General features: G+C 54.1%; 1 protein-coding gene across 2 annotated transcripts in view; it reads left to right on the forward strand.

The window, feature by feature from the left end:
• Positions 1-19,180, forward strand: part of LOC146861884 (uncharacterized) — a 349,732-nt gene that overhangs the window by 162,456 nt on the left and 168,096 nt on the right. Inside the window, exon 1 of one of the 2 annotated variants that reach the window (XM_085641062.1) lies at positions 2,131-2,410. The exons of the other annotated variant lie outside the window; for it this stretch is intronic. The gene's annotated coding sequence lies outside the window, so the exon portion shown is untranslated. Of the gene's footprint in view, positions 1-2,130; positions 2,411-19,180 lie in introns of those variants that run through there. 2 annotated transcript variants of the gene reach the window in all.

The raw sequence follows: 19,180 nt of genomic DNA on the forward strand, positions 1-19,180 counted from the left end.
CAAGCTTGTCGTTTCTGCTGCGCTGCACACGACACTGTTGTTATGTGTTATTCATTTTAGAAATGCTGACTCGACTTTGCCTTACAGGATAACAAACTGTTGTTTCACATTCTTAACCGTGAAATGTGCCCTTGGTCTGTACATCATGCAAAGAACGCGTCGGGGTCACTAGAAGGTACAGAGTGTTGTATTTAGATTGATCGTACCACTTGTTAGACATATCATGCATACAGCTGCCAATATTTGAAGGACAAGCGTCTTTAATATTGCAGAACAGTTTGGTTTTACATTCATTCGAACGGAAGAGCTGATGCATGCTGTGAGAGCTGATCCTTTGATGTGATTCTACCAAGCTGATCTATACGGTATGGGGTCCCCCCTGTTAGCCTAAGAGACCTTCTAATAGTCTAATAATAATAATAATGTATTAGATTATAGTGAAAGGAGTGTGGCTGTATACCACTGACATTAATAGTATGATTGCTCCTTTCATTCTATATGGTATTGTAATAATGTTAATGATTCTGATCTGTATTGTTAGTCTGCTAGTGTTAGCCAAAGTACTGCATCTTAGGACGCAAGGTTTATAAAATAAACTCTTTAAACTTTACCGTGTCTGTATTATTCCATTGTGGACTAACAAATAAGTACGAACAGGTATTTCGGATTCCCACCACTCCTGAGAAATATCTAAGTCGCTTGTTCTGGTTTGTCTATACATTGGGACCACCTAGCTAGATCTAGGTTAACGAATGAGATACTAAGCTAGTCGGATAAGGGGTTCTGGGTTCTGAGGGGAGTTTTCTGGTACACCACAATTCTCTGAGGTCCTGGTCTCCTGCGCATAGTTCTGTGCAAAAGCAGAATCCCTGCAACAGTTGGTCGATATTTACATAGTGGGAGTTTGTAAATAGTAAGTCTAAGGTATGACCAGCGATGTGGGTGAGACCTGCCACCAGTTGGTTTAAGCCTAACGTGTTAAGGTTGGTGATAAGATCAAGTGTATGAGAATCTAATAGGTGTTCTGCGTGATTTTTAAAATCCCCTAATAGGAGGAAATTATCGGCAGCCAGGACGTACGGCGCAATTGTCTCTATTAGATAGCTAGAGAAGTAGGCTATGTTTCCAAGGGGACCTGTAAAGAAGTGCACCTTTCCAGGACTCCCTGCTAGTGCTCTCTATTGTGAAGATACAAATTTCGCTCCAATCTGCCTCGACGGACTCTACGGTGTGTATTTTGGTGTTTGCTCTAAAAGCAATCACTATCCCCCACCTTTCTTATCTTTTCTATCGAGCCTGGTCAGCTGGTAGTTGTGGGGGAGAGCTACTGAAAGGTCGGGTTGTGAAAATTCGTGGAGTCATGTCTCTGTAATGAAAAAGAAATAAGGTTTCTCAGAGTCCAATAGGGACCAGATTTCAAGTGCTTGTTTTGGGAGGGAGCGAGCATTGCAGTATAGTCCTGTCAAGTGTTTAGGTTCTGGTATTACGAGATTTAATTGTGAGTGTTTGGTGCTACAATTTACTATTTTGGCTTGCCCGCTGATTGGGGAGTTCTCGTGGGCTGTAAGACCCAAGGTGTTTGTGGGGGGTGTTGCCTGCCTCCTGGGAGAGTACTTTGTTAAAGGAGTGGAGCTCCTGAGTAGTATATTGAAGAATAGCCATCACGGGTTACTAGTTCGGTGAAAGAAAATAAAAATAATGGGTTAAACGGGCATGGTGGCTGGCGCCTGGCGACGGTCAGGTGCGGACGGGTGCAGACAGGCTTGGCCGCTGTGCATCCACTCGGCGCACTTCCTTTTAAGTACAGGAAGTGAGCGGGACTGCAGCAGCGTGTGGAGCGCTGACCTGGTGTCAGGAGAAGTGTGGGCTAAAATGGAGGTGCCTGTCCCCTCCGCACAATCGGCACAAGCTGCGGCGGCCCGGGGGGGGGGCACAAAGTGTGCAGGTAAGCGGCGCAGGTTATAAACTTTAAAAAGTATGGCAGCAGACAAACAGCTGTGCCTGACCTGTTGGCGTGGCTTCGATTTCTGATTTTGCTGCTTGTCCGCTCGGCGCACTTCCTTTTAAGTACAGGAAGTGGGCGGGACTGCAGCAGCGTGTGCAGCGCTGACCTGGTGTCAGGAGAAGTGTGGGCTAAAATGTCTGTCCCCTCCGCACAAGCCGCGGCGGATCGGGGGGGCACAAAGTGTGCAGGTAAGCGGCGCAGGTTGAAAACTTAAAAAAGTATGGCAGCAGACAAACAGCTCTGCCTGACCTGTTGTTGTGGCTTCGGTTTCTGATTTCGCTGATTTCATGCTGTGTGCTGCAACTGCTGTGGGGCCGCGGGTCCCTGTGCGGATCATGCCGCGGCCGCCTGACGGACCGGGACGACGACGCAGAGACAGCAGTCTGAACTCGTCTAGTTCATTAAGTAAGTGTTGTTACAGTACTGACTTAGGCCAACGCGCTGCGCGCCAGGCAGAGCTGTGAGTGACTGACTGTACTGTACACAGTTAGCTTATTGTACATGTGTCTCTCCATGGCGCCGCGGAGCGGCATGCACAGTCTGATCAGAAAAAATAATTTCACACTCAATAGCATGATCTGCAGGCTGGGCTGCTTTGTCTCGTCATCCTTCCTGAGTGAGCCTGGTTATTTTCTGCAGATCTGATTTAATTCTATGTCAGGACCGGAGGCTCTGATTATGCTTCTCATTTTCTTTACTGAAAATTTTCAGCAGCCAATCAGATAAAGGAAAAAACAAATAAACACTACAATACCCATAAACACTCCTGGGTATCACATGACAACCATAGAGCAGACCCAATATAAAGAGCATAAGAGAATACTACATCCTCTTTCTTTGCTGCTCCGCAGCCAGTTAAGTGCTTTGCTCTATATATATATATATATATATATATATATATATATATTGTTCTTGTTGATTTGTTTCATACATGGTACTTGCATTTGTTGTTCTGGCTGACGCGCTCCATTTCTTATTGCCAGTTGGTGTGCGCGTCTGTTTCATCGCTCCCTGTATTGTCTGTCCGTACACGTGTATCGCGCTTTGCTAGTCTGTTGGTCTCTTCACTCTGCTTGCCGGTTTTGAACCACATCGAGGTCTTTTCCCTGTGACTCGCACGGGGTTTGGGAGCGTGTTCATTTTTCTGCGCTTACTGCCTCCCAGACCGGGCACTCGGTGCCCGTGTCTTTCTCAGTGGAGCGGGAGTATCGGAGCAAGGAGGCGCATCTCGGTACCGCGTAGTCCTCTTTCTTGGTTTATGGGCAGGTCGCACCGCGCGTGCGCGGTGGCCATTTTTTACCCAATTTCACTGTTTACATCGGGTTTGAGTGCGCGCGGGAGCAGCGCTTCAATGCTCTTAATCCCACTTGCCTTTACCAGCCCCTGCGACGCCCATTAGCTGTGTGGAGCATTTGGAATGTACAATTATTGCATAGGCTCTGCCTAGAGTGGTTGTTCTGGGCAAGCCCTCCCTCCACGTTATATATTTTTTTGACCACACTTTATACTTCTGTGCTTGTGTAGTCTTGGCTTGTCTGGGGTTTTACCACTCCCCCTTATTTGGTCGCTGTCGATTTTCTGTCACTGCGACAGTGTAGTTGACTTTATTTTTCCTCTTCACGTGAGTATATTGGTCACTCTTTAGTGTCCACATGGCTGAATACTATTATGATGAGGAATATTTCAAGGAAGGCTCTTCTGGGTCTCTGGAACATGAGCTGGTTGAGGCTCTTGATGTTGGGGTTCAACACTCCGTCAATAAAGCCATGTTTAGGGCTATCGAGCCATTATGCTCTGCAACAAGGTTGGCTCCTGGGGTCTGCACCACGTTCTACCTCTGGTGGGAAGCCTTCCACTAATCCTCATTCTTCCGATTTTGCAAAATTAGCGCACTCCTTGTCCTCTGATCATACATATGATTCTTCCTCCAAAGGGGTTCGTTCTGGTTCGCCACAGGGTGATGATACTTCTACCTCTTCTGATACAACTTCTGACTCAGAACCCCCTCCTCCACCTGCTAAGAAACAACGTAAGGAGCGTTATGTAGATGCTCCATTCCAGCCTACCGTCCTCACATTTGATCCCAAGGAGATTATTCATCCAAACTCCTCCTCATGGCTTCCCTCTCCTGAGGTCACTGATTATGTGCAATCACATATTCGCCAGGCGTTTGATAAGGATGTGAGGGCGCATTTGCGCTTGGAATGTCCTAGACCGGATCTGGCTGACAAGGTTGCAGATACGCCTGAGGTCGACCCCTCCATGCTTACCTACCTAAAAAAAATATACTAAGGATCCTAAGAAAGGGATTGATCGCGCATGGCGCTCTTGTCAAGATAAATTGCTCGACTTGACGGGCCCCCTCACCAAAATTTTGGATTTAGGTTTCAGGGCTAAGGCCTCTGGCCATGTTATTGATCCTGACGACCTGATTGGTTGGGCTCAACGAGCCATTTGTCAATTGGGCAACGCAAACTGCGCCATGTCTTGCGAGCGCCGTCGCTCTATTCTCTTAAAGCTTGATCCGAAATTGGCGGAACTCTCTACTTCGGAATCTGGTCCTTTGTCCCAAGGTCTACTTTTTGGTCAGCCTTTCCTGAAGGAATTAACTAAGTTCGTTGCTACCTTCAGTAGCCTCGACAAAGCGCAGGGTTCCCTCAAGCGGGCTTTTCGTCCGGTTTTTGGCCGGGCCGGACGACATCGTGGGCGGTCGTTCAGCCGTGGTTCACAACAAGGCGCCCAGCGGGGATATAATTCCCAATGTGGTAGATATCAAGACTCCACTTCCTCTGCCTCCTTCTATCCAACCCGTGAATCCCGAAACAAGTTCCGAAAAGGCCGTTTTGGAGGTACCCAAGGAGGTCAACATGATGCCGCTTCTTCAGGTGAGCCTGATTTCTTTTTCGGAGGTGCAATTGGGGGCAGGATCCAGTTTTTTCCCAACAATTGGCAAAAAATCTCGCAGGATGCATGGATCCTGGACACGGTGCAGGGTTACAAAATAGAGTTTTTTCATTCCCCCTCTCTAACTCTTCCTCCTCGTCTGATGCTTTTTTCCCTTCAGGATCAGGTGTTTATTTCCAGCGAGATCGACTCCTTGCTTCAAAAAGGGGCCATAGTGCAGACGTCTCGTCACCCCCAGGGTTTTGTCAGCAACATCTTACTAGTGCAGAAGAAGGGGGGTGGCTCCCGGCTATTTTTAAACCTCAAAGAGTTCAATGGATGGGTTGTATATCATCACTTCAAGATGGAGGGGATCCATCTTCTTCACGATCTGCTTCAGGAAGGGGACTGGATGGTCTGCCTCGATCTGAAAGATGCATATCTGTCCGTGCCCATTTACAAACTACATCGTCGTTTTCTTCAGTTCCATTGGCAGGGCATCTGGTACGAGTACAAAGTCCTTCCTTTCGGCCTCTCGTCCGCACCTTGGTGCTTCACTAAACTTCTGAGGCCTGTGGTCGAATTTCTTCGAGCCCGGGGCGTTCGTCTCATTATCTACTTGGACGACATTCTCATCATGGGCCAGTGTCCTCGTCTAGTGATGCAGCATCTTGCTTGGACCATAGATCTTTTGCAGTCTCTGGGTTTCCTAGTCAATCCGCTGAAGTCTGTCTTGATTCCATCTCAATCTGTCGAGTTCCTGGGTTTTCTGGTCAACTCCCTCACGTGTCAACTCCTCTTGCCCAATCAGAAAATCAGATCAATCAAGAGAGAGTTGAGATTGATTTTGCACAAGCAGATTGTGTCCTTGAGGTCTGTAGCCCGGATCGTCGGCATGTTAGCTTCCTCTATCCAAGCGATCTTTCCAGGTCCCCTTCATTACCGAGCGCTTCAGCGACTCAAGATCCGTCATCTCCAGAAAGGCCTCAAGTATTCAGATCAGATTCCTCTCACAGAGGAGGCGAGGTGGGAGATGTTATGGTGGCTAGAACACATGGAGTCGTGGAACGGTCGAGCCCTCTTCAGATCAACTCCGGAAGTGGTGATAGAATCCGATGCCAGTCGGTGGGGTTGGGGAGCCCGTTGCGGTCGAGTGTCCACAGGCGGCCGTTGGTCTCCGGAGGAATTGAATCTCCACATCAACTGCTTGGAGCTTCTAGCGGGTTCCTTTGCCATCCGATGCCTCTCGCCCTGTCAGACGAATTGTTGCATTCTCCTCCGCATGGACAACGTGTCAGCGGTTCGGTATGTGAACAAATTGGGAGGGACGAGATCCCACCTTCTAGCGGAGATTTCCAAGGACTTTTGGCATTTTTGCCTCCAAAACAAACTGTTTGTGGTGGCGGAGTATCTTCCTGGTTGCAACAACCAGATTGCCGATTGGCATTCCCGACATCTCCGGGATTTCAGCGATTGGCGGCTTCACCCTCGAGTGTTCCGAATCTTGACTCAGATTTGGGGACCTTGTCAGATTGATCTGTTTGCCTCTCGACTCAACAAACAGGTTCCAATATTTTTCAGCTGGCGTCCGGATCCGAAAGCTCTGGCCACGGATGCTTTTCTGCAGGTGTGGCCTCCGTCTCTGTGTTATGCGTTTCCTCCATTTGTAATGATCCCCAGGGTCCTGGCCCGGACCAAATGTTATCGATCGGATCTAATTCTGATCACTCCTCTTTGGAGGGCTCAGGCATGGTTCCCAGTACTTCTGGAAATGCTTTGTGCAATACTGATCCTTCTACCCCAGCGGTGGAATCTGCTATTGGATCCGCTCAAATCACCGCATCCATTGATCATCTCAGGCCATCTCATGCTGGTCACTTGGCGAATTTCGGGGATCGCTGGAAAATCCCAGGCCTTTCGCGAGACGCTACCAGATTTATCAGTGAGGCTTGGTCGCCCAACACACACAGGCGTTATGCTGCAGCCTGGAAACGATGGTGTAATTGGTGCTCTCAACGGGACGTGGATCCCTCTTCAGCGGATGTCTCCCTGGTAGTGAATTTTCTGGCGTCCATCACTTCTTCGGGTCTTGCCTCTCGCACTGTCAATAATTTTCGATCCGCCATCTCGGCGGGTCACGTGGCGGTTGATGGCAAAGCGGTTGGTGAACATCCCTTAATTTGTAAATTACTCAGGGGTATTCGGTTGGTAAAACCACTTTGCTCCAAATATTCTGAGCTATGGGATGTCTCCACTGTCTTACGATTCTTGGAAGCCTGGCCTTCTAATGCGCTTCTATCCCGTAAACAACTTTCTGCCAAGCTCGCCATGCTCCTTTGTCTTGTATCTTGCAAACGAGTTTCTGATATCCGCGCACTAGATCTAGCGGGTCGACATTTTTCTCCAGAGGGTGTTACTTTTCTGGTCACCAGACGCACTAAATGTAACACCACTTCTATTACTTACCCTGTGTTTCCTGATAATCCTAAACTATGTGTGGTACAATGTATCCGGGATTATGAGGTAAGTACTGCAGCTTTTCGTCAAGATATGGGAGGTCAATTGTTGATTGCCCTGCAGAAACCTTTTCGCCCAGTGACCCCAGCTACCTTGGCAAGATGGGTGCGCTGGCTCATGGGAGAAGCAGGTATTGATGTTTCCAGATTTGGCACTCATTCTGCTCGTGGAGCTATGGCTTCTAAAGCTTTTTCTGTTGGAGTCAGTTTATTGGACATTATGAATGCCGCTGACTGGTCTTCTGATTCTACATTTATGTCTTTTTATTATAAACCTAATGTGAATATTGCATCTGTTGTGGTGGCACAGCTTTAAACAAGCATAATCGGAGCCTCCGGTCCTGATTCAAAATTTGAGAACATACGTGACAAGAATTTTCAATTCTATTAAGGACACGGAGGCGAGGATTATCCCACCCATGATTCTGTATTGTTTTATGCTCTGCATTGTTTATGTAATATACTGTATACATATGCTGTTTTTTACCCTTCCCTTTCTGATACATCTTTCTTGGATAAGTATAGCATTACGACTCTGTATTTACATTTCAGGTTCAGGTCTCAAGTAAAGTTGCCGATTTCACCTTTGGACATGTCTTCCTGACCTCTGCAGGATAACACTGTTTCCGTTGAAGCTGGCTTCAAGTCTTCTGTTTGCTGCCGGTGGACCTGCTGGTTTCGTTCTGGGGACTTGGTTCTTCTTTCAAGTTGGTTAACAGATCTCGGACTTTGTTTATTGGACTTAACTGTTTATTTTATCGCAAAAAAAGAGGATGTAGTATTCTCTTATGCTCTTTATATAGGGTCTACTCTATGGATGTCATGTGATACCTAGTAGTGTTTATGGGTATTGTAGTGTTTATTTGTTTTTTCCTTTATCTGATTGGCTGCAGAGAATTTTCAGTAAAGAAAATGAGAAGCATAATCCTCGCCTCCGTGTCCTTAATAGAATTGAAAATTCTTGTCACGTATGTTCACAAACTTTGAATTCACAGTAAATCTCTCTGCAGGCCGCAGGGCTGCTCTGTCTTCTCATCCTTATCATTGGGCACCACAGTACTAACTGGCTTTATCGCAGACTATGGGTCAGTGCGTGACAGTTTTATCAGGGCTCTCTCTGCTCTCTCGACACTGCTGGGCCAGGCAGGGGGGAGGGGGGGGGAGGGGCGGAACTGGGTCTGTCACGATTTGCATCATTCCTCAGAGCCCCTGTCCCCTCTCATGATGATCACAGTTGTAACTTACTTCACAGCGCAGAGCGCACCACGCATTGTAGATGAGATGAGATCTGTTAATTGAGACAGTAAAATCTGCAGGCGCAGGGCTGGTCTCTCTCATCATCCTTGAGGTTTACGTGATCTGCAAGATCTGAGATTTCATTTCAAATTCAGACAGTCTCACAGTAATAATCTCAGCACTGGCCGCAGGGCTGCTCTGTCTTGTCATCCTTCTTGGGTACCAGTACTAATCACTTGAGGTATTATCTTCAGACTACAGGGTGCCGGTGCGTGTTTTGCCACTATGGCTTTCTGTGCTCTATCTGTTGCATCCAGTAAGTATTTTTAGGTCTCGCCTGGCTATCGCGTAAGCGATCGCCAGGCGAGACTTATGTAGGGCCTTCAGAAAATGCTCCCAAAGGCTTCCCAGGCGGATCGGGTGGCGGTTACGCGCACAACCACGCGAATTCCATTTGCCACGAGCTACTTCCTGCGCGTGCGCCGCCTCACGCATTCAGAGAGATTTAGTAAGGGGCACAAGACCTTAGGAATGCGGTTTATGGTCAGTGCATGTGAGGCATTCAAGCGCGAAGCTGGCATCTGGCATCGGATTTGAAAGCAGTAGACTGCTTTCGCCAGCACGCGCTCGGCCTCACTTCCTGCATCCCCTCTTACAACAATTAACTTTCGTTATAACTCACACCCCATATGCTCGTTCCCTCCCACCCTTCTTTTGATGTCCGCTTTTCTTGTTGTTTACAAACCACGCCACACACTGCTGCACGCCACACACTGCTGCACGCCGCACACTGCGGCACGCCGCACACTACCGCACGCCACACTGCTGCATTACACACTGCTGAACGCCGCACACTGCTGCACGCCGCACACTGCTGCACGTCACACACTGCTACACGAAACACTGCTGCATGCCTCACACTGCTGCACGCCTCACACTGCTGCACGCCACACACTGCTGCATGCCACACACTGCTGCACACCGCACACTGCTGCACGCCACACACTGCTGCACGCCACACACTGCTGCACGCCTCACACTGCTGCATGCCTAACACTGCTGCACGCCTCACACTGCTGCACGCCGCACACTGCTGCACGCCACACACTGCTGCACGCCGCACACTGCTGCACGTTCCTCCCACCATTCCTTTGATGTCCGTTTTTCTTGTTGTTTACAAACCACGCCACACACTGCTGCACGCCACACACTGCTGCACGCCGCACACTGCTGCACGCCGCACACTACCGCACGCCACACACTGCTGCGCACACTGCTGCATTACACACTGCTGCATTACACACTGCTGCATGCTGCACACTGCTGCACGCCGCACACTGCTGCACGCCTCACACTGCTACACGAAACACTGCTGAACGCCTCAAACTGCTGCACGCCTCACACTGCTGCACACCACACACTGCTGCACACCACACACTGCTGAACCCCGCACACTGCTGCACGCCTCACACTGCTGCATGCCGCACACTGCTGCACGCCTCACACTGCTGCACGCTACACACAGCTGCACGCCTCACACTGCTGCATGCCGCACACTGCTGCACGCCACACACTGCTGCACGACACTGCACGACACACACTGCAGCATGCCACACACTGCTGCACGCCGCACACTGCTGCACGCCGCACACTGCTACACAAAACACTGCTGCACGCCACACACTGCTGCACGCCACACACTGCTGCACGCCGCACACTGCTGCACACCACACACTGCTGCACGACACTGCATGACTTACACTGCTGCATGCCACACACTGCTGCACGCCGCACACTGCTGCATGCCGCACACTGCTACACAAAACACTGCTGCACGCCACACACTGCTGCACGCCACACACTGCTGCACGCCACACACTGCTGCACGCCACACACTGCTGCATGCCGCTGCACGCCACACACTGCTGCACGCAGCACACTGCTGCACGCCGCACACTGCTACACGAAACACTGCTCAACGCCACACACTGCTGCATGCCACACACTGCTGCACGCCGCACAATGCTGCACGCCGCACAATGCTACACGAAACACTGCTGCACGCCACACACTGCTGCATGGCACACACTGCTGCACGCCGCACACTGCTGCACTCCACACACTGCTGCACACTGCTGCATTACTCACTGCTGCATGCTGCACGACACTGCTGCATGCAGCACACTGCTGCACGCCACACGCACAGTGCTGCATGCCTCACACTGCTGCACGCCACACACTGCTGCACGCCACTCACTGCTGAGCGACACACACTGCTGCACGCCTCACACTGCTGCACGCCTCACACTGCTGCACACCGCACACTGCTACACGCCACACACTGCTGCACGCCACACACTGCTGCATGCCGCTGCACGCCACACACTGCTGCATGCCGCACACTGCTGCACGCCACACACTGCTGCACGCAGTACACTGCTGCACTTGGCACACTGATGCACGCCGCACACTGCTGCACGCCGAACACTGCTACACGAAACACTGCTGCACGCCACACACTGCTGCACGCCACACACTGCTGCATGCCACACACTGCTGCACGCCGCACAATGCTACACGAAACACTGCTGCACGCCACACACTGCTGCACAGCACACACTGCTGCACGTCGCACACTGCTGCACGACACACACTGCTGTACGCCTCACACTGCTGCACGCCTCATACTGCTGCACGCCGCACACTGCTGCACGCCGCACACTGCTACACACCACACACTGCTGCACGTCACACACTGCTGCACGCCACACACTGCTGCATGCCACTGCACGCCGCACACTGCTGCACGCCGCACACTGCTGCATGCCGCACACTGCTACACGAAACACTGCTGCACGCCACACACTGCTGCACGCCACACACTGCTGCACGCCACACACTGCTGCATGCCGCACAATGCTACACGAAACACTGCTGCATGCCACACACTGCTGAACGGCACACACTGCTGCACGCCACACACTGCTGCACGCCACACACTGCTGCACGCCACACACTGCTGCACATTGCTGCACACTGCTGCATTACTCACTGCAGCATGCTGCACAACACTGCTGCACACAGCACACTGCTGCATGCCGCACACTGCTGCACGCCGCACACTGCTGCACGCCGCTGCACGCCACACAGTGCTGCATGCCTCACACTGCTACACGAAACACTGCTGCATGCCACACACTGCTGCATGCCACACACTGCTGCACGTCTCACACTGCTGCACGCCACACACTGCTGCACGCCACACACTGCTGCACGCCTCACACTGCTGCACGCCTCACACTGCTGCACGCCGCACACTGCTGCACGCCGCACACTGCTGCACATTCCTCCCACCCTACCTTTGATGTCCACTTTTCTTGTTTACCAACCACGCCACACACTGCTGCATGCCACACACTGCTGCACGCCGCACACTGCTGCGCGCCGGACACTGCTGCATGCCGCACACTACCGCACGCCACACACTGCTGCGTACACTGCTGCATTACACACTGCTGCATTATACACTGCTGCACGCCGCACACTGCTGCACACTGCTGCACGCCGCACACTGCTGCACGCCTCACACTGCTACACGAAACACTGCTGCACGCCTCACACTGCTGCACGCCTCACACTGCTGCACGCCGCACACATGCTGCACGAAGCACTGCTGCACGCCTCACACGGCTGCACGCCTCACACTGCTGCACGCCACACACTGCTGCACGCCACACCCTGCTGCACGCCACATACTGCTGCACGCCTCACACTGCTGCACGCCTCACACTGCTGCACGCCTCACACTGCTGCACGCCACACACTGCTGCACGCCACACACTGCTACACGCCACACACTGCTGCACGCCTCACACTGCTGCACGCCTCACACTGCTGCATGCCTCACACTGCTGCACGCCGCACACTGCTGCACGCCTCACACTGCTGCACGCCGCACACTGCTGCATGCCACACTGCTGCATGCCGCTGCACGCCACACACTGCTGCACGCCACACACTGCTGCATGCCACACACTGCTGCACGCCGCACGCCACACACTGCTGCACGCCACACACTGCTGCACGCCACACACTGCTGCATGCAGCACACTGCTGCACGCTGCACACTGCTGCACGCCGCACACTGCTGCACGCCACACACTGCTGCACACCACACACTGCTGCACGCCACATGCTGCTGCACGCCGCACAATGTTACACGAAACACTGCTGCACGCCACACACTGCTGCACGCCACACACTGCTGCATGCCGCACACTGCTGCATGCCGCACACTGCTGCACACTGCTGCATTACTCACTGCTGCATGCTGCATGACACTGCTGCACGCAGCACACTGCTGCACGCCGCACACTGCTGCACACCACACACTGCTGCATGCCACACACTGCTGCACGCCACAGACTGCTGCATGCCTCACACTGCTACACGAAACACTGCTGCACGCCACACACTGCTGCACGCCACACACTGCTGCACGCCACACACTGCTGCATGCCGCTGCAGGTCACACACTGCTGCACGCCACACACTGCTGCACGCCACACACTGCTGCACGCCGCACACTGCTGCACGCCGCACACTGCTACACAAAACACTGCTGCACGCCACACACTGCTGCACGCCACACACTGCTGCACGCCGCACACTGCTACACGAAACACTGCTGCACGCCACACACTGCTGCATGCCACACACTGCTGCACGCCGCATGTTAGAATCTGGGGTCTCTGGTTGGCGCAGTGTGAGAAGTTGGCCTGGTATATGATGCTCACTAGTTAAAGTGATCACCTTGTACCATGCCAAGCAACCCTTATGGTGTGGTTGTAAGTCAACCTTTTCAGACTAGCTGCCCTAGTGGTAGCGTAGGCTAAGCAGTCTTTGAGGCTAAACTCGTGAAGCGTGTTAAGCAGGCTGTTTTCCCAAATGTAACCCCCCTTTATACCAATGAAAGGACACCACACAGATATATATTGAAAATATATATGTATTTATTTCTCACAGTAACCCCTAGTCTCTTTATGAGCACAGGAGCACAAATCGTCAAACAAGATTACAGTAGAATACACAGAAGTTGCACTTTATATGGATAGGCCCTGGTGGCCGCTCAAACCATATACTAAAATAGTGGTATAAGTACCACGAACAGAAAAGGGAAAAGGCCTAGGGCCTCTAGAATCGCTGGGCCTACAAGGAGCTGTTGGACAGGCCACATGAAGGGCTTGCTCCCTCCCCGCATGACACGGCCCAAGCCCCGGCCCTCCAGGTGTGACCCACAGGACCAGCCCGCAACCCGTCTCCAGACGGAACTCCTGCCCCCGGACATCTGTGTATCATGGGGCCGACCCACTCCCGGCTCCCCCGTCCGGACCAGCCGCCATCTTGGACACTGCACCACGAGGCCGCGTGGCCTCAGCTCGACCCTAACCCTGGGCCTGGCCAGGCCCCGCCATCCCGGCACCACCATCCACCCAGGAGGTGAACGGACCACTTGGCAGGTCGATGGGAGAAAGGAGTGTCGATGGCTCTCCCCCGCCAGGTGCCGATCGCCCTCCAGCTCCCCCGGGCGCTGGCTCCACCCCCTGCTGGGTGTCTGGACTCCCTCATCCCGGACCTCCCGACCTCCAAGTGCGAGGGTCCGGACATCAAAGGGCGCCAGACCTATAACTAGGGCAGCTCCAGAGCAGGGAGGCAGTTGTATCCTGGAGTCGAGAGACACCGCGAAGAACTCATCCTTGTCGGACTACCGGCGCTGCCGTAGCCCTGCCTTGTGAACTATCGTCCTGCCTGCTGGCGCTGCCGCGGCCTTCTACATCCTCCATCCTCGTCGGGACCTGCTGGCGCTGCCGCGGTCCGCTGTAACCACCATCTTCACCGGGACCTGCTGGCGCTGCCGCGGACCGTGTAACGACCATCTTCATCGGGACCTGCTGGCGCTGCCGCGGACCGTGTAACGACCATCTTCATCGGGACCTGCTGGCGCTGCCGCGGACCGTGTAACGACCATCTTCATCGGGACCTGCTGGCGCTGCCGCGGACCGTGTAACGACCATCTTCATCGGGACCTGCTGGCGCTGCCGCGGACCGTGTAACGACCATCTTCACCGGGACCTGCTGGCGCTGCCGCGGACCGTCCAAGCTAGAACACCAAGCTCGAGGATTGTGAGCTATCCATCATTGCATCTACCAGATTGGTAACCAGACTGTCCCGCTACCCCCTTTCCCAAACCCAGAGACTAAAATCGAGGGGACCCCGGAGTCCAGACCTCCTTGTACCATTCCATCGTACCTTAAGAAACTGCTTATAAAGAGCGTTAAAGCCTATCCTTGTGTGGTGTACATCTGTGGGGGGGAAGTTACTTGTCTGTACGATCGCTGGAGACGGCTCTCCCCGGAGACCTCTCCCCTTGTCCTCGGCCGACCCTCCCGGTCCGTCTAACATTGGTGGCCAGCGGCGCGATCCGAATCAACGCGTAATCGTACAGAGAGTAGCTCACCCCACGACAAAACCACAATGTCAACCAAAGAGAGCGGATCTACCGAGAAATTCCAGATGGATAAATTGGAAGAGTACAGCCATCGTGAATTAAAACAATTCTGCATGGAACTAGGCATTGCTACCACCGGCCTGAGTACCAAAGACGATTTCAAGCACGCCATTGAGTCGTGGGCAGAAACCGGGGTCACCAGATCCCCAGACCGAAACAGTGCAGCGTCAGAGAGGATCGCCACGGCTCCCGAGGAGCGAGGAACGGGCCATTCACAGGAAGAGATCCAAGAAAGAGAAAAAAACAGACTACATGAGTTAGAAATGGCACGACTCAAAATGGACGGTGAACTAAAATTAGCCGAGCAAAAACTGAACCTGGAACATCTGGGGCTCCGAGAAGAACGGGAAGAAAAACAGAGGCAGAGAGAGCTCGAAGAAAAAAGACTAGCGTACGAACACGAGCGCAAACTGGCAGAAATAGACCTACGGAAGCAGAACAAAGAACCGGAGGTGCCCGAGCGACCGCGCACCCCGGGAGCAACAGAAAAGAAAGTCCACATCCCCAAGGATGTCGTTCGAGAGTATGTCCGGGAGGACGACATACAACAGTGGTTCAAGGCCTACGAGATCGCCATGACCTCCCACCGGATCGATCGAAGTGACTGGGGAGCCGGCCTATGGGGGAGGTTCGTCAACGAAGGCCGTGATGCCCTGCTACAGCTCCCAGACCATCAGATGTCATCCTATGACCACATGAAGGCTGCCCTCCTCACCCGATATGGGCTCACGCCCGAAATGTACCGCCAGAGGTTTCGAGACTGCACCCGGATCCCGGGTACAACTTGGGTGGAATATGTCAACTATTTCAGCCGAGCCTTCGAGGGTTGGATCAAGGGAAGCCACGTAACGACCTACGAGCAACTTTTTAATCTTATGGTATGGGAGCACCTCTCTAACAACTGCTTCGTCGAGCTCAGGCAGCACCTCCTCGACAGTAAATTGACTGACCCCCGGCAACTCGCTGCCGAAGCTGACCGGTGGGAAAGCACCCGAGTGGGCCGGAGAGGGCCACACGAGCAGAACCGGAACCACCAAGGTCAGCACCGTCCCCGAGGAGGAGGAGGAGGCCAGGGGCGAGGGAGAGACACCGCCCCGGCCACTCCCGCTGCCAGCACCCCGCCCCCGGCCGGCCGGGGCAACCCCCCGATGCGCCCGGGGTTCCGAGCCAACGTCACGTGTCACCGATGCCAGCGAGTCGGCCACTACGCCAATGACCCGAACTGCCCGCAGAACCAAACGCCAAAACCCCGCCAGGTAGCTGCCGCCGCCCTGTGGGGAGAACAAATCTCCGAGGAACAAGAAGAATATGAGCAGGCACAACAAGAGTGGGAACCGGCCGCCATGGTTCTAGCGTGCCTAGGGGGAAGAGACATGGTCCCGCGGGCTCCCCTACCCGCCAACACCAGAAAATATAGCCAGTGGGTGAACATTAATGGGCGCCGGGCCGAAGCACTACGTGACACAGGGGCCAGTGTGACGGCCGTCCGCTGTCACCTGGTAAAACCAGAGCAGATCCTGCCGAACATTCTCTGCCCCGTCCGTTCGGCCGACAATTCCGAAAGTCTATGTCGGATGGCCTGCGTCCCCTTCGAATGGGGAGGAGTCTCCGGCATGTTGAAGGTGACGGTCCGAGATGATGCCCCCGTGGACTGTCTCCTGGGGAATGATCTTGAGAGTTCCCCGTGGGCCGCCGTCGAAAGGAGAGAGCACTTGGGGATGTTGGGCCTCCCGGACTGGGCGTGCGTAACCACCCGGTCCATGGCCGCCCGTACCATCCCCCGACCAGAAGAACCAGAGTGGCCAGCACCTCCTCCCCCGATCGCTCCAGTAGAGGACACCGACTATACTGACCCCCCAGAGCAAACCCCCGAAGGGGTCGCCCAGCCCCAGGACCTTCCCGACCTAGCTCAGTGGCGTCAAGAAGGGGGGCCCACCCAGGAACAGTTCCGTCAAGAGCAAAAGACCTGTCCCTCCCTCGAGGGACTCCGCCAGCAAGCCCTCGCCCAAAGCGCAGGGGACACCACCGGAGCCCATTGGATCTATTGGGACAACGACCTACTATACAGTGAACAGAGAATCGCGGAGTTAGGGGCCAGCCGAGTGTTGGTCGTGCCCCTCCGTTTCAGAGACTTCCTGCTAAATTTGGCCCACGATGTCCCTCTGGCGGGACACCTGGGCCAGGACAAAACCTACAGTCGCCTGGTGACACACTTTTTTTGGCCGAAGATGAGAAACGACGTCCTCAACCACTGCCGGTCCTGCCCCACGTGCCAGGCCAGCGGGAAGAGCGGCCGCAAACTCAAAGCACCTCTGCAACCCTTCCCAGTTGTCACCACCCCGTTCGAGAGGGTGGGAATAGACATTGTGGGGCCCCTGGACCCCCGTACAGCACAAGGACATCGGTTCATCCTGGTACTGGTGGACCACGCCACCCGCTACCCCGAGGCTGTGCCCCTGCGAACGGTAACAGCCCCGGTGGTCGGCCGGGCCTTAATGGGGATCTTCTCCCGGGTGGGCTTCCCCCGCGAAGTCGTCAGCGACAGAGGCACGAACTTTATCTTGAAATATATGAAGTCCCTCTGGCAACAGTGCGGGGTCACCTACCGATTCACGACCCCCTATCACCCCCAAGGAAACGGACTAGTCGAGCGGTTCAACCGCACGCTCAAGGGAATGATTGGGGGGTTGGAAGAGCCCCTCCGTCGCCAGTGGGATGTGCTACTTCCGTGCCTCCTCTTCGCCTATCGGGAAGTTCCCCAGAAGTCCCTCGGCTTTAGCCCGTTCGAACTCTTGTACGGGCACCCTGTGCGAGGGCCCCTCAGCCTAGTCAAAGAAGGTTGGGAGATGGCCCCCCTAAAGACCCCTCCAGACGTCTTCAAGTACCTCCTGACACTACGCAACCAGACCCGGCGGTTCAGGGAGATGGCCAAAGCAAACCTTGAGGCCAGTCAGGAGGACATGAAAAAATGGTACGACCGCAATGCCTCCTCCATCGAATTTGAACCAGGCCAGCAAGTGTGGGTGATGTCCCCCACCGAACCATGTGCCTTGCAGGACAAGTGGACAGGGCCCTTCAAAGTGGTCGAACGCAAAAGTCCCGTCACCTATCTCATCGATATGGAGTCTCCCCGGAACCCCCTCCGGGTCCTCCACGCCAACAGACTCAAGCCCCACTTTGTGCGCTCAGAGCTCAGCCTCCTGATGGCTACAGACAGTGGAGCAGAAGAAGACTCCGAGCCTCTCCCGGATCTCCTGACGACTCAGGAGAAGGATGGTTCCGTGGACGGGGTCCGGCTCTCCGACACCCTCACCCCAGAACAGCGCCAAGGCTGCCGGGACCTCCTGCTGCAGTTTTCTACCTTGTTTTCCCTTACCCCAGGGGTCACCCCCTGGTGCTTGCACGACGTGGACACTGGGGACAGTCCCCCTGTCAGACACCGGGCCTACCGCGTACCAGATCGGGTGCGGGCCTGCATCCAGGAAGAGGTATCCAAGATGCTCACGCTCGGGGTCATCGAGCCCTCGGATAGCCCCTGGGCCAGCCCGGTCGTGCTAGTCCCCAAAGCTGCTGCCCCCGGCACCACTCCTGAACTCCGATTCTGCGTCGACTATCGGGGCTTGAATGCTGTCACCAGGACCGACGCCCATCCCATCCCCCGAGCGGATGAATTGATCGACCGCATGGGGGCTGCCCGCTACCTCAGCATCTTCGACCTGACAGCGGGCTACTGGCAGATCGGCCTCACACCCCGGGCCCAAGAACGTTCCGCCTTCTCTACCCCCGATGGCCACTACCACTTCAAGGTCATGCCCTTCGGCATGAAGAATGCCCCAGCTACTTTTCAGCGACTAGTGAACCAGGTATTGGCGGGGCTCGAAGAGTTCAGCGCCGCCTACCTGGACGATATCGCTGTGTACAGCCGCCACTGGTCCGACCACCTCCACCACCTCCGAGAGGTCCTGCAGGCC

Source organism: Triturus cristatus, chromosome 2_2 (genome assembly GCF_964204655.1).
Source record: "Triturus cristatus chromosome 2_2, aTriCri1.1, whole genome shotgun sequence".
Taxonomy (NCBI): domain Eukaryota; kingdom Metazoa; phylum Chordata; class Amphibia; order Caudata; family Salamandridae; genus Triturus; species Triturus cristatus.